The sequence below is a fragment of the Schistocerca americana genome, chromosome X (genome assembly GCF_021461395.2).
Source record: "Schistocerca americana isolate TAMUIC-IGC-003095 chromosome X, iqSchAmer2.1, whole genome shotgun sequence".
Lineage (NCBI taxonomy): Eukaryota > Metazoa > Arthropoda > Insecta > Orthoptera > Acrididae > Schistocerca > Schistocerca americana.
In genome coordinates this window covers 34,310,701-34,324,934 of record NC_060130.1, presented here as the reverse complement: position 1 = coordinate 34,324,934, position 14,234 = coordinate 34,310,701, and the positions used below count along the sequence as shown (strand labels likewise).

Genomic DNA, 14,234 nt, shown 5'->3' with positions numbered 1-14,234 from the left:
ATCTTCTATTCTATTCTGTATCACTTTCGAGAGAATCTTATATGGAACAGATACTAAAGAGGTACCCCTATAGTTATTGACATTCTATTTATCACCTTTTTTGTGTAGACGATGAATTAAAGCTGACTGCCATTCAGTTGGTATCATCCTAGCTCTCCAGATCTCCTCAAAAAGTTGGACTAGTATATCTAGAGTTTCATTATTTGCCAGCTTTAGTAGTTCCACGACTATTGAATCCTCTCCAGCTGCCTTATTATTCTTAAAGTTGTTGATGATCTCTTTGGTCTCCTCTTTACTAGATGGAGATGAGGGGTAGTTTGTGGATTGGGGCACATACAGGGAATCTTTCTTTCGGTTCATCACAATTAAGTAGGTTTTCAAAGTAACGAGACATTATCTTGCAGTTTTTTTGTTGGTCAGGCCGAGTGTGGTGTGTGTACTGTAAGACCTTCAGTGCACACACCATCAGATTATTTGACTTGTTGCTCTAACAAAGTAAGCGAGTGTCAGCAATATGTCTCGTGGTCTTATCATGGCGTATTTATCTTCTGCCATTAGGTCAGACGATAGAAATGCCACTTGCACGCTGAGAGTAGCAGATTGACGGTGACCAACTTTAAACAGAACTTGATTAATTTTCACATACATTTATTAAAATAATAACAAATATAAAAATTACTTAACTTGGTTCTGGATGCTATTTACAATTGACAATCTGAAGTTCCTTTGGTATTGATACATTAATCTTATTCTCACATATATCTCGGGTACTTGACGAAAGTGTCTATACATTTATCTTCATGGCAATGTACAGGAATATGGTAATCTTATTAGGCGCAGACTGAATCTTGACTATGGACTGGTACAGACAATTGTAGAACTCGTACAGACTGGTACAGACTATGCAGACTGGTACAGACTAATGCAGACTGGTGCAGACAAATGCAGACTGACTGGTCGAAGGTCTTTACACTCGTTATAATACCTCGCACGTTCATGTATCACTGCGCGAGTGTGATGCGCGAGGAGAAAGTGTTCTATCTTAGCAGCAATCTCATTGGCTATGTTACATATTAATACGCGGATCGGCGGAAGCAGAATTTGGTCCGTCTCTGTGGCAGCGCCATCTCGTAGTGCGGAGATGGACGAGTGCTGCGCCTGCGCTGTTGTGCTTAGCGGGGCTCACTCTAGTGGGAAATTTGTGTACGCGCTGAATATGCGGAACTATGTACACAACACTGAGCTTTCCATTTTCGTCTCTAAAACAAAAACTAGGGGCTTGGTATCCTTTCAAATTCGATTTGAACGTCTGATAGAAGTCTCTGACATTGTTTATCTGGAAACGCTGATCGATCTGTTATAACTGCTGTTTCTCATGCAACTGCTTAGCCCTTCGTAGAGTTCTGGCTGCATATTTTCGAACTTCATGGAATACATCAAAATCATCAGGTCTCCTGGTAGAGTTCCACTTTTTCCATGCACTTGCTGTTTGGCCCACCACCTCACCACAAACCTCATTCCACCATGTATGATTCCTCTTTTTAGCTGTCAGGATTTTAGTATTAGCTGCTTGTTGGATCATGGAGTCAATGTCTGCCCATTTATGGGATTCAACTGTCAGTTACTGGTGGCATTGTTCCAATATGTTTTGATTGATTTTGAGCTTCGCAATATCATATTTATGAATTTTATTTCCGGTTTTCATGGTCTTATTGAGAGGGATGAAATTAATTTTGATCTTGGAGAGGTGATGATCCTTTTAAATTCAGTATTTTATCTGTAAAAAGGTTTCTTTCTATTATTTCTGATTGTTTGATGTTGTTTCTTTCTTATTTCTGTAATCCATGCTATCATTGATTCCTTCTTCCAGAACTACTCATTCAGTAGAGGTCTCTAAAAAAGATTAATCTTCTTTTAGCCATTACTTCTGATATTTTCTCAAAATTTTTGTAGATCTCCTCATTACTTCTCATTTTCCAGCCATCTGTAGCTTGTATTGCAACCATTATTTTCTAATAATGCTCCTTTGAGGAACCTCTGTTCTGTCCAGCTTATAGTTCATCATTAGGCATCCTCAACCATATAAACATCCTGGTCATACCACTGTGGGATAGTGTCTTAGTTTTGTTTTTTTAGTTGTACATTTCTTGTTGTAAATATCCTTTGTCAAACAATTTGCTCTCTCCAGTTTTCTGACTCTTGCATCTACTGTTAATTCTTCTAGTCCATTTTGTTGTACAGTTTGTCCAATATATTTAAATTTACTTCCTAATGCTATTTTACATTTTTGTTTTTCTAAGAGTGTTGATGCATTGTTTGAAATTGTCATCAATGTTGTTTTTTCGGCTGAAATTTTGGGACCAGCTCCCTTTGCTATTTCTTCCAAAAGATTTCTTTCAATAACTGTCTGCCAGATTTTTTGAAAGTATATCAGAATCATCTGCAGAAGCCAGGCAGTTTACCTTAATTCCATTTGTTTTTCATCCTAAAATTATTGGTTCAATTTTGTGATTTTTTTTTCTCCAAATTCCAGATACTTTCTATTTTTTCTAGAATGCAGTGTACAGTAAAGGTGATAAACTGTCCCCTTGTCTAACATCAGTTTTTATTTCAAATGGTTGAGATACTTCTCCCATAAATTTAGCTTCTGCCATCCTATTTGCTAGTGTTTTGAGGATTATGTTTGCTTTAACACAAAATTCTTTGATGATTTTACCTATAATTTCTCTGCCTACCAAATCAAATGTTTTCTTGAAACCAATACATGATACTATCATAGGTTTGGTGATTAACAGTATGTGGAGAATTATCAATTTTCTAATAAACATCTGCTCTGTGCAGGGTCTTCCCTTTCTAGAGCTCCTTGAGATTCTCCCAGTTATTTGTCTAAAGTTTCTACAACTCTGTCCAGAGAATTTTTGATAATATTTTGTATACCACTGGCAGAAGTGAGGCATCTCTGCAATTGTTGACATTTTGTGTGTCCCCTTTTTTTCATAGCTGTGGATTAATGCTTTCCATAATCTCTTCAGCTTTCCAAATGTTCTCAAACAGCAGTCGTAGATCATTTGTGTCTTCTGACTATTTCAATAATTTTTCTGTAGTGGAGTCTTCATTTGTTGCTTTGAAGTGTTGGAATGATTTGATGGCTTCATGAATTTATTGTTCTGTTAGTGGAAAATCTTCCTCCAGATGTTGTGGGACTGCTATTATATATTGCTACAATGTGCTGTTATTATTATTGTTGTTGTTGTTGTGGTTGTTTGGTTGCCTGTTCTTCAGCACTATCTTTCTGTTTCGTTTATCTATTTGCCGCCATTTTAGCCCATTTACCGGTATTTTCAGCTTGTTTTTCACTTATTTGACCTTTTGGTGGCTCCTCTTGAAGAGATCTTATTTCTCAGCATTTAAAATTACATCATCTGCTGCTCTTTCGCAACTCAATTTCATCATGTCCAGTCTAGTTTTTTCATTCATTTAACCATCCATCTTCTTTGACTCAAGATCCTGAATTTTCATCCTTAATTCTTGAACAGTCTCATTTCTCTTTTTACATTTTCCAGATGAAGAAACTTTTGGTCCTCAAAGCTAAGATTAGTATCAGTTTTTTTATTTGTTTCTGCCTATGGCTGCTATATCTCTTTAGTTAGAATATTTTCTCTCTCTGTATTTGATTATAGTCTAAGTCTGAATATTTTTATAAGTACATTTATTGCTGTAGCAATGAGTAAAATAAATTGTATTGCACTGCCTGTAGCATGTAGCACCATTTTGTTTGTTAGTCCTCTTGCTGTACAAAAAGTAGCTTTGATGATTACTTAATGCAAGTATTTTGTAAGAGCTGTGGAATGGTTAGTATCTGTTTATATTGTTCTGATTAATTCAAGCTCGTCAATGCACATCCTGTGTTAAGGAAATATTTGAACTGAATTTACTGTGTGTTAAATATAAGCAGTGGATCCATTGGGGTAGTCTTTTTGGTAGAAATATGTCAAGGTGAACAAAACAGGAGATGAAACTTCCTGGCAGATTAAAACTGTTTGCCCGACCGAGACTCGAACTCGGGACCTTTGCCTTTCGCAGGCAAGTGCTCTACCAAAGCACGACTCACGTCCGGTACTCACAGCTTTACTTCTGCCAGTACCTCGTTTCCGCTGCAGAGTGAAAATCTCATTCTGAAAACAGGAGATGGTGAAGGAAGAGAGGGAAAAGATCAACATTTGCTTCTCATCAGCAATATAACTGGGTTGCAACATTCAGTGAAAATTATCTGTGACAGGAAGTTGTCAGAAATACATTTTTTGAAGAAACTTTATGTTTGTATAAGCATTTATTAAATTTAAAAAGTTGGATTTCATCTGTTAATACAAAAGATAATGTTTTGCATTGCAGGCATGCTAAACCTGTCAAAGATGAAGAATCGGCCAATGATTCTTATTGGAGGATAACAGTATGTATAACTTAAACTTGAGATTCTTGAAAATAAAGCTAGTCAGTATTTCTTAACAGTACTGATTTAAATACATCTAAAGATCGCTGTTACCTAAATGAAAGTTGACGAGCAAAGTCTTAGTGGTCTTTTGTATAAAATTGTCATAGGTGTTATTTACAAGAAGAGTAAATAGTTTCAATAGGAATGTGGTGAGACATTTAACAAATGTCATGACCACACATTAATAGGACCTTATAACACTACCATTATGATATTAGCATGCTTTTACGTAAATAACAGAAACCCTGTCTCTATGTTGCCACGTATAACCCTCTTACTAAAATTTAATTTAGTTTCCAAATAAAATACACTATGGAAGGATAGTCCTGTTTATAGGAAAAGATAATCAATAGAGTTATCCTTCTTACAGGATTTACCATGTGTTGCATCTAATGGATAAGAAAATTTGACTATTCACTTCTTTTCCTAAGATCTTACCCAGTGGCTAGATAGAAACACAGTATGAATAATAATATACTGAAGCTAGGACAACTCATTTCCAAGTTCATTTAGTGGTATGAAACATGTACTTAATGGTCACCAACCTATCCTGGCAATGAAATAGTGAAGTATTGGAGAAGCAGAAATGTGAATTTTGCCTACTTTCTTGCTACTGTTTAGTTTGGCTCTTCAAATAAATTACCCCACTTAAACAATTTTGGGCTACATCTTTATGCATTATGTTTTTAAAAAAGAAAAAGCCCAGTAGATAACTTCGAGGAAGGTAAAAAAAATTAGCCGGGGTGGGGGGGACAACCTTTAGAAAAGCACTTTCCATAATCAAGAAACTTAAATACTTAGACACTAAAGCACACACTTTTTAACTGAACATTTCACTTAAAGAAAACCTCTTTCTTGGTGGAATTAACTTTCAAAAGCTATTATTCTTTGAACTAATTCTGTATAGCCATCTAACAGGTTTTAGTAACTTGGCTTCACTGTGATTGAATTTTATGTAACCAAACTACAACACTTTGCAATAGTTAAGAAAACATTTTTATTATTTACACTAAAGCTATTTAAATGGTGCCTCTTTATATTAACTTGGAACTTCATAAGTCTGTAAAACAGGACACTCGGATTAATCAAACACCAGGAAGGAACCCTATACAGATGTATGATTAGGATGAAATAACAGGGTGAACCAGTTTCCGTAAAGTTCAAGAATGATTATTAAAACACAGTTTAAATTAATGGTTCATGCCCTACACAGGTAAAAATAGAAAAAAATCTTATCTGTGGGCTGTAGGCTTGGGTGTGGCGAACAGTTATGACGGCTAAACTACCCACACTACAGCCTGCAAGTTTCTTGCTGTATGGGCTCAATTTCTCTACTTGGCTTCATTCAGTTCTACATACAGTAGCTCAACAACTCGCAGCTATGCTGCAAGCTGTTTGCAGTCTTCAACCGAGGCATTTTTATGAAAATTTGCAGGCAAAGCTTCTGCTCCACAAAGGAGTTACCTCAATCACTGCTGCCTACAGACTGTGTGACTTACTTCCCGCACTTGCTCAAGGTAGCACGCCAATTCGCCTTTCGAACCTTTTCCACTCTCCATAGCCATTTTCGTTTCAAACAAAAGCACACTGGCTTTTACATAACGCCTATTTCTTATATTGTTCCTAAGCATGACCATTTCTTAAATTGTCAAATTTACATCAACATGAACAATTTATACACACAAATATTTTTAAATACAAAATGTTATCAAAAAATTATTTACACCCTTGGTATCCTTTGTAGAGGACTTGGGCAGGTTTGTCATATCCTAGTACACATTATTTTGTTACTTCCCTTCAGATATTCCATTTAGCTACATCTACAATTATTCCCAATGTTCAGCCTTTTGAGGTGTCCAGTGCGGGTTCCTCTCCACTTCCTGGGTGTATTGTAACGAGTTAGCTCCCAGGAACCTCTCAAACCACAAACTCTTAGAAGATTCACTCTTCTTGTACTTAAGTCAGCATTGTCACTTTTGTATTCAATCCCAATGCAATTTCTGTGTTTCATAGTCAATGTGAAGGTCCAAGGGATACAGAAAACCTGCACTGGTGCATCAGAATCCAATACTGGTCTCCCAGGAGCCACTGAAAGCACAAACTATAAGAAGATTCACTCTTCTTGTACTTAAGGCTACATTGTCTCATTTGTATTCAATCCCGATGCAATTACTGTGTTTCATGGTCAATGTGAAGGTCCAAGTAATACAGTAAACCAGCACTGGTGCATCGGAATCTAATACTGGTCTCATAGGAGCCGCTGAAAGCACAAACTCTTAGAAGATTCAATCTTCTTGTACGTAAGTCAGCATTGTGCATTAAGTATTCAATCCCGATGCGATTTCTGTGTTTCATGGTCAATGTGAAGGTCAAAGGGATACATTTAACGTTCACTGGTGCATCGGAATCTAATACAGGTCTCCCAGGAGCCGCTCAAACCACAAACGCTTAGAAGATTCACTCTTCTTTTACTTAATTGGCATTGTGCCTTTTGTATTCAATCCCGATGCAATTTCTATGATTCATGGTCAATGTGAAGGACCAAGGGATACAGTAAACCTGCACTGGTGCATCGGAAACTAATACTGGTCTCCCAGGAGCTGCTCAAACCACAAACTCTTAGAAAATTCACTCTTCTTGTACTTAAGTCGGCATTGTTCCTTTTGTATTCAATCCCGAAGCAATTTCTGTGTTTCATGGTCAATGTGAAGGTCAAAGGGATACATTTAACGTGCACTGGTGCATCAGAATCTAATACTGGTCTCCCAGGAGCCGCTCAAACCACAAACTCTTAGAAGATTCACTCTCCTTGCACTCAAGTTGGCATTGTGCCTTTTGTACACATTCCCGATGCAATATCTGTGTTTCATGGTCAATGTGAAGATCCAAGGGATACAGTAAACTTGCACTGGTGCATCGGAATGTAGTACCGGCCTCCCAGGAGCCGCTCAAAGCACAAACTCTTAGACGATCACTCTTCTTGTACTTAAGTCGTCATTGTGCCTTTTGTATTCAATCCCATTGCGATTTCTGTGATTCATGGTCAATGAGAAGGTCCAAGGGATACAGTAAACCTGCGCTGGTGCATCCAAATCCAATACTGGTCTCCCAGGAGCCGCTGAAAGCACAAACTCCTAGAGGATTCACTCTTCTTGTACTTAAGTCATCATTGTCCTATTTGCATTCAATCCCGATGCAATATCTGTATTTCATGGTCAATGTGAAGGTCCAAATGATAGAGTCAACCTGCACTGGTGAATGGGAATGTAATACTGGTTTCCCAGGAGCCGCTCAAAGCACAAACTCTTAGAAGATTAACTCTTCTTGTACTTAAGTTGGCATTGTGCATTTGATTTCAATCGCGATGCAATTTCTGTGTTTCATGGTCATTGAGAAGTTCCAAGGGATACAGTAAACCTGCACTGGTTCATCAGAATCCAATACTGGTCTCCCATGAGCCGCTCAAACCACAAACTCTTAGAAGATTCACTCTTCTTGTACTTAAGTCAGCATTGTGCATTTAGTATTCAATCCCGATGCGATTTCTGTGTTTCATGGTCAATGTGAAGGTCCAAGGGATACAGTAAACCTGCACTGGTGCATTGGAATATATTACTCGTCTCCCAGGAGCCTCTCAAACCAGAAACTCTTAGAAGATTCACTCTTCTTGTACTTAAGTCGGCATTGTTCATTTTGTATTCAATCCCGATGCAATTTCGGCGTTTCATGGTCAATGTGAAGGTCCAAGGGATGCAGTAAACCTGCACTGGAGCATCGGAATCTAATACTGGTCTGCCAGGGGCCACCCAGAACACAAACTCTTAGATGATTAACTCTTCTTGTACTTAAGTCGGCAGTCCCTTTTGTATTCAATCCCGGTGCAATTTTTGAGTTTCATGGTAATGTGAAGATCCAAGGGATACAGTAAACCCGCACTGCTGCATTGGAATTTGATACTGGTCTCCCAAGCGCGGCTCAAAGCACTAACTCTTAGAAGATTCACTCTTCTTGTACTTAAGTCGGCATTGTCCCTCTTGTATTCAATCCCGATGCAATTTCTGTGTTTCATGGTCAATGTGAAGGTCCAAGGGATACAGTAAACCTGCACTGGTGAATCGGAATCTAATACTGGTCTCCCAGGAGCCGCTCAAAACACAAACAGTTAGAAGATTCACTCTTCTTGTACTTAAGTCGGCATTGTCCCTTTTGTATTCAATCCCGATGAAATTTCTGTGTTTCATGGGCAATGTAAAGGTCCAAGGGATACAGTAAACCAGTACTGGTGCATCAGAATATAATACTGGTCTCCATGGAGCTGCTCAACCCACAACCGCTTAGAAAATTCACTCTTCTTGTACTTAAGTCGGCTTTGTCCCGTTTCTATTCAATCTCGATGCAATTTCTGTGTTTCATCTTCAATGTGAAGGTCGAAGGGATACAGTGAACCTGCGCTGGTACATCGGAATCTAATACTATTCTCCCAGGAGCCGCTGAAAGCACAAATTCCTAGAAGATTCATTCTTCTTGTACTTAAATTGGCATTGTCCATTTTGTATTTAATCCTGATGCAATTACTGTGTTTCATGGTCAATGTGAAGGTCCAAATGATAGAGTCAACCTGCACTGGTGAATGGGAATGTAATACTGGTTTCCCAGGAGCCGCTCAAAGCACAAACTCTTAGAAGATTCACTCTTCTTGTACTTAAGTTGGCATTGTGCATTTGATTTCAATCGCGATGCAATTTCTGTGTTTCATGGTCATTGAGAAGTTCCAAGGGATACAGTAAACCTGCACTGATTCATTGGAATCCAATACTGGTCTCCCATGAGCCGCTCAAACCACAAACTCTTAGAAGATTCACTCTTCTTGTACTTAAGTCGGCATTGTGCATTTAGTATTCAATCCCGATGCGATTTCTGTGTTTCATGGTCAATGTGAAGGTCCAAGGGATACAGTAAACCTGCATTGGTGCATTGGAATATATTACTCGTCTCCCAGGAGCCTCTCAAACCAGAAACTCTTAGAAGATTCACTCTTCTTGTAATTAAGTCGGCATTGTGCATTTTGTATTCAATCCCGATGCAATTTCGGCGTTTCATAGTCAATGTGAAGGTCCAAGGGATGCAGTAAACCTGCACTGGAGCATCGGAATCTAATACTTGTCTCCCAGGGGCCACCCAGAACACAAACTGTTAGATGATTAACTCTTCTTGTACTTAAGTCGGCAGTCCCTTTTGTATTCAATCCCGGTGAAATTTTTGTGTTTCATGGTAATGTGAAGATCCAAGGGATACAGTAAACCCGAACTGCTGCATTGAAATTTGATACTGGTCTCCCAAGAGCGGCTCAAAGCACTAACTCTTAGAAGATTCACTCTACTTGTACTTAAGTCGGCATTGTCCCTCTTGTATTCAATCCCGATGCAATTTCTGTGTTTCATGGTCAATGTGAAGGTCCAAGAGATACAGTAAACCTGCACTGGTGAATCGGAATCTAATACTGGTCTTCTAGGAGCCGCTCAAATAACAAACACTTAGAAGATTTACTCTTCTTGTACGTAAGTCGGCATTGTGCATTTGGTATTCAATCCCGATCCAATTTCTGCCTTTCATGGTCAATGTGAAGGTCCAAGGGATACAGTACACCTGCACTGGAGCATCAGAATCCAATACTGGTCTCCAAGGAGCCGCTCAAATCAATTTCTTAGATGATTAACTCTTCTTGTACTTAAGTTGGTAGTCCCTTTTCTATTCAATCCCAATGCAATTTCTGTGTTTTATGGTCAATGTGAATGTCCAAGGGATACAGTAAACCTGCACTGGTGCATTGGAATCTAATACTGGTCTCCCAGGAATCGCTCAAAGCCCAAACTCTTAGAAGATTCACTCTTCTTGTACTTAAGTCGGCATTGTGGTTTTTGTTTTCAATCCCGATGCAATTTCTGTGTTTGATGGTCCATGTGAAGGTCCGATGGATACAGTAAACCCGCATTGGGTCATCGGGATCTAATACTGGTCTCCCAGGAGCCGCTCATACCACAAACTCTTTAAGATTCACTCTTCTTGTACTTACTTTGGCTTTGTGCCTTTTGTATTCAATCCCAATGAAATTTCTGTGTTTCATGGTCAATGTGAAGGTCCAAGGGATACAGTGTACCTGCACTGGTGCATCGGAATAGCATACTGGCCCCCAGGTGCCGTTCAAAACACAAACTCTTAGACGATCACTCTTCTTGTACTTAAGTCGTCATTGTGCCTTTTGAATTCAATCCCGATGCCAATTCTGTGTTTCATGATCAATGTGAAGCTCCAAGGGATACAGTAAACCTGCACTGGTGAATTGGAATCTAATACTGGTCTCCCAGGAGCCGCTCAAAGCACATACTCTTAGAAGACTCACTCTTCTTGTACTTAAGTAGGCATTGTGCATTTGTATTCAATGCCGATGCAATTTCTGTGTTTCATGGTCATTGAGAAGTTCCAAGGGATACTGTAAACCTGCACTGGTTCATCGGAATCTAATACTGGTCTCCCATGAGCCGCTCAAACCACAAACTCTTAGAAGATTCACTCTTCTTGTACTTAAGTCGGCATTGTGCATTTAGTATTCAATCCCGATGCTATTTCTGTGTTTCATGGTCAATGTGAAGGTCCAAGGGATACAGTAAACCTGCACTGGTGCATCGGAATCTAATACTGGTCTCGCAGGAGCCGCTCAAACCACAATCTCTTAGAAAACTCACTCTTCTTATACTTAAGTCGGCATTGTCCCTTTTGTATTCAATCCCCATGCAATATCTGTGTTTCATGGTCAATGTGAAGGTCAAAAGGGATACAGTAAACGTGCACTGGTGCATCGGAATCTAATACTGGTCTCAAAGGAGGCGCTCAAATCACAAACTCTTCGAAGATCCACTCTTCTTGTACTAAAGATGGCATTGTGAGTTTTGTATTCACCCCGATGCAATTTCTGTGGTTCATGGTCAATGTGAAGGTTCAAGGAATACAGTAAACCTGCACTGGTGCATCGGAATCTAATACTGATCTCCCAGGAGCCGCTTAAATTCTTAGAAGATTCGCACTTCTGGTACTTATGTCGGCATTGTACCGTTTGTATCCAATCCCGATGCGATTTCTGCGTTTCATGGTCAATGTGAATGTCCATTGGACACAGTAAACCTGCACTGGTGCATCGGATTCTAATACTGGTCTCGCAGGTGCCGCTCAAACCACAATCTCTTAGAAAACTCACTGTTCTTGTACATTAGTCGGAATTGTCCTTTTTGTATACAATGTCGATGCAATTTCTGTGTTTCCGGGTCAATGTGAAGGTCCAAGGGATATAGTAAACCTGCACTGGTGCATTGGAATCTAATACTGTTCCACCAGGAGTTGCTCAAAGCACAAAATCTTAGAAGATTCGCTCTTCTGGTACTTAAGTCGGCATTGTGCCTTTTGTATTCAATCCCGATGCGATATCTGTCTTTCATGGTCAATGTGGAAGTCCAAGGGTATACAGTAATCCTGCACTAGTGCATCAGAATCTAACACTAGACTCCCAGGAGCCGCTCAAAGCACAAACTGTTAGAAGATTATCTCTTCTTGTACTTAAGTTCGGTTTGTCCCTTTGTATTCAATCCCGATGTAATTTCTATGTTTCATGGTCAATGTGAAGATCCAAGGGATACAGTAAACCCACACTGGTGCGTTGGAATCTAATACTTGTCTCCCAGGAGCCACTCAAAGCACTAACTCTTAGAAGATTCACTCTTCTTGTACTTAATTTGGCATTGTGCCGTATGTATTCAATCCCGATGCAATTTCTGTGTTTCATGGTCAATGTGAAGGTCCAAGGGATACAGCAAACCTACACTGGGGCATCGGAATCTCACACTGGCCCCCAGGTGCCGTTCAAAGCACAAACTCTTAGATGAATCACTCTTCTTGTACTTAGGTCGACATTGTCCCTTTTGTATTCAATCCCGAAGCAATATCTCTGTTTCATGCTCAATGTGAAGGTCTAAGGGTTACAGTAAACCATCGCTGGTGAATCGGAAACTAATTCAGGACTTTCTGAAGCCGTTCAAAGTACAAACTCTTAGAAGATTCACTCCTCTTGTTCTTAAGTCGGCATTGTGCCCCTTGTATTCAATGCCGATGCGATTTCTGTGTTTCATGGTCAATGTGATGGTCCAAGGGATACAGTAAACCTGCACTGGTGCATCGGAATCTGATACTGGTCTCTCAGCAGCCGCCCAAACCACAAACTCTTAGAAAATTCACCTTCTTGAACTTAAGTCGGCATTGTCCCTTTTGTATTCAATCCTGATGCAATTTCTGTGTTTCATGGTCAATGTCAAGGTCAAAGGGATACAGTAAACGTGCACTGGTGCATCGGAATCTCATACAGGTCTCCCAGGAAACGCTCAAGGCACAAATTCTTAGAAGATTCACTCTTCTTGTACTTAAGTCAGCATTGTTCCCTTTGTATTCAATCCCGATTCGATTTCTGTGTTTCATGGTCAATGTGGATGTCCAAGGGATACAGTAAACCTGCACTGGTGCATCGGACTTCAATACTGGTCTCCCAGGAGCCACTCAATTCACAAATTACTAGAAGATTCACTCTTCTTGTACTTAAGACGACATTGTCCCTTTTGTATTCAATCCCGATGAAATTTCTGTGTTTCATGGGCAATGTAAAGGTCCAAGGGATACAGTAAACCAGCACTGGTGCATCGGAATCTAATACTGGTCTCCCAGGAGCCACTCAAAGCCCAAAATTCTTAGAAGATTCACTCTTCTTGTACTTAAGTCAGCATTGTTCCCTTTGTATTCAATCCCGATTCGATTTCTGTGTTTCATGGTCAATGTGGATGTCCAAGGAATACAGTAAACCTGCACTGGTGCATCGGACTTCAATACTGGTCTGCCAGGAGCCGCCCAATTCACAAATTACTAGAAGATTAACTCTTCTTGTACTTAAGTCGACATTGTATCTTTCGTATTGGTCCAAAGGCAATTTGTGTGTTTCATGGTCAATGTGAAGGTCCAAGGGATACAGTAAACCTGTACTGGTGCATCCCAATCTAATACTGGCCTCCCAGGAGCCGCTGAAAGCACAACTCTTAGAAGATTCACTCTTCTTGTACTCAAGTCGGCATTGTGCGTTTTTTATTCAATCCCGATGTGATTTCTGTGTTTCATGGTCAATGTGAAGGTCAAGGGATACAATAAACCTGCACTGGTTCAACGGAATCTACTACTGGTCTCCCAGGAGCAGCTCAAACCACAAACGCTTGGAAAATTCTCTCATCCTGTACTTATGTCAGCATTGACCATTTTGTACCCAATCCCGATGAAATTTCTGTGTTTCATGGTCAATGTGAAATTCCAAGGGATACAGTAAATCTGCACTGGTGCATCGGAATCTAATACTGGTTTCCCAGGAGCCGCTCAAAGCACAAACTCTGAAGTGATTCACTATTCTTGTACTTAAGTCGACATTGTCCTTTTTGTATTCAATCCCGATGCAATATCTGTGTTTCATGGTCAATGTGAAGGACCAAGGGGTACAGTAAACCTGCACTGGTGCATCGGAACCTAATACTGGTCTACCAGGTGCCGCTCAAACCACAAACTCTTAGAAAATTGACTCTTATTGTACTTAAGTCGGCATTGTCCGTTTTGTATTCAATCCCGGTGCAATTTCTGTGTTTCTTGGTCAATGTGAAGGTCCAAG

The 14,234-nt window shown here is 39.7% G+C and overlaps 1 pseudogene; it reads left to right on the top strand.

The window, feature by feature from the left end:
- Positions 1-4,448, top strand: part of LOC124554990 — a 114,025-nt pseudogene extending 109,577 nt beyond the window's left edge.
- Positions 4,449-14,234: the final 9,786 nt, after the last annotated feature.